A 1,662-nucleotide genomic window follows, 5' to 3' on the forward strand; every position below is an offset into this window, starting at 1 on the left:
TCTGTGATGTGGTTATGGCTTTAGAGCCAAGGATGCAAGGGGCTTGTGGAATCTCCATCCAAGGCTAAGGAAAGATGCTGATACCAGACATATGTCAGGGGTGTCCCTATATGGAGGTCCAGAGAGGCCATTGTGTGAAGCTGCGGAAGTGAAGCCTGGACTGTGTTGGAGGCCCCAAAATATTGAAGATGCCAGAATAGTGGGATACCTCCCAAGGAGAGCTGCTAAGATGGTGAGAAACAGCCCAATAGAAATGTTACAGACAACAACACTGAGAGGAGCTGGAGATCTGAAGAGTGATTTGCTATCAGACATGGAGATGCAGAATCTGGAGTTTGCTGGGTTTTGGTCTTGCTTTGGTCCAGTATTTCCTCACTGTGCTCTCTTTCCTCCCTTTTGGAATGGTGATGTGTATCCTGTGCCGCTGTATATTGGAAGTAGTTGATCTGATTTTGATTTTACAGGGATTTCAGATGCCTTGACTCTCAGAAGATACTTAGAACTTTGGATTTTTAAGGAGCTTTGAGACTGTGACAGAGTAAGGGGACTATGGAGGCTAGTGAATAGAATGTGATGGTTTGAACTACTCCCATAGGCATAGCATATTTGAATGCTTAGTCAGTAGAAGTGACACTATTTGAAATGATTAGAAGGATTAGGGGGTGTGGCCTTCTTGGAGGAAGTGTGTTGGTGAGGGTAGGCTTTGAGGTTTCAAAAGCCCATGCCAAGCTGAGTCTCAGTCAGCCTCTCTCTCTCTCTCTCTCTCTCTCTCTCTCTCTCTCTCTCTCTCTCTCTCTCTCTCTCTCGATCAGGTTGTAGCTCTCAGCTAGTGCTCTAGCACCTGACTGCATACTGCCTTACTTCTCACCATAATTAGACTAAACTGCAGAAGCTGTGCACAAGGTCCCAATTAAATGCTTTCTTTTATAATAGTTGTCTTGGCCTAAGTGTGTCTTCACAGCAATACAATCACTGTGACTAAGACACACTGTTTTGTTTTTAAACCTTATTTGAGTCAGCTGTCGACATTCTACTCATTAAAGTTCAATTATGTATTACACATGTATACCTTACTTCAGTTAGCTCTTGGCTAAGAGTTTAAGGAGAGGCGTTCTAGGGATTAGTTTTGTTTTTCTATGTTGGGAATGAGACTAACAGAGTCTAGCCCAGAGCTTACCACTGAACTATGGCCTAACCTTATCAAAGCTTTTGAATTAGTATGTTTGAAGAAAAATCCTCATGTGCTAGTGAGAACTGATGGATGTGCAGAGTAGGATTTTTTTTTTGCCAATGGATCCAACACTTTAAAAATCATACAAGTGCAATGTTCTTAGAATGGCTGTAACTGGAAAGAAGCTTTAGGTAGAAGCAATATTAAACAGTCCATCAGTCTCATCAATGAAATCTGAACTGTGTGTGACCAGCCAGTTTGACTCTGCATTGTCTGTCATTATGGTTTTGTTTTTTCATTCTCACACTGTACTCCAGGCTGGCCTCCACCTGGCTGCATAACAATTCCTGATCCTCCTGCTTCAACCTCCTAAATCCATGTCCAGCTTATTTCTTCTTCTCTTTTCATTCTTTCATCGAGTCTGGGCATATCAGCAATCTTTCTTCTCTCTCTCTCTCTCTCTCTCTCTCTCTCTCTCTCTCTCTCTCTCT

This window comes from Grammomys surdaster, unplaced genomic scaffold, assembly GCF_004785775.1.
Source record: "Grammomys surdaster isolate TR1022 unplaced genomic scaffold, NIH_TR_1.0 1036, whole genome shotgun sequence".
Lineage (NCBI taxonomy): Eukaryota > Metazoa > Chordata > Mammalia > Rodentia > Muridae > Grammomys > Grammomys surdaster.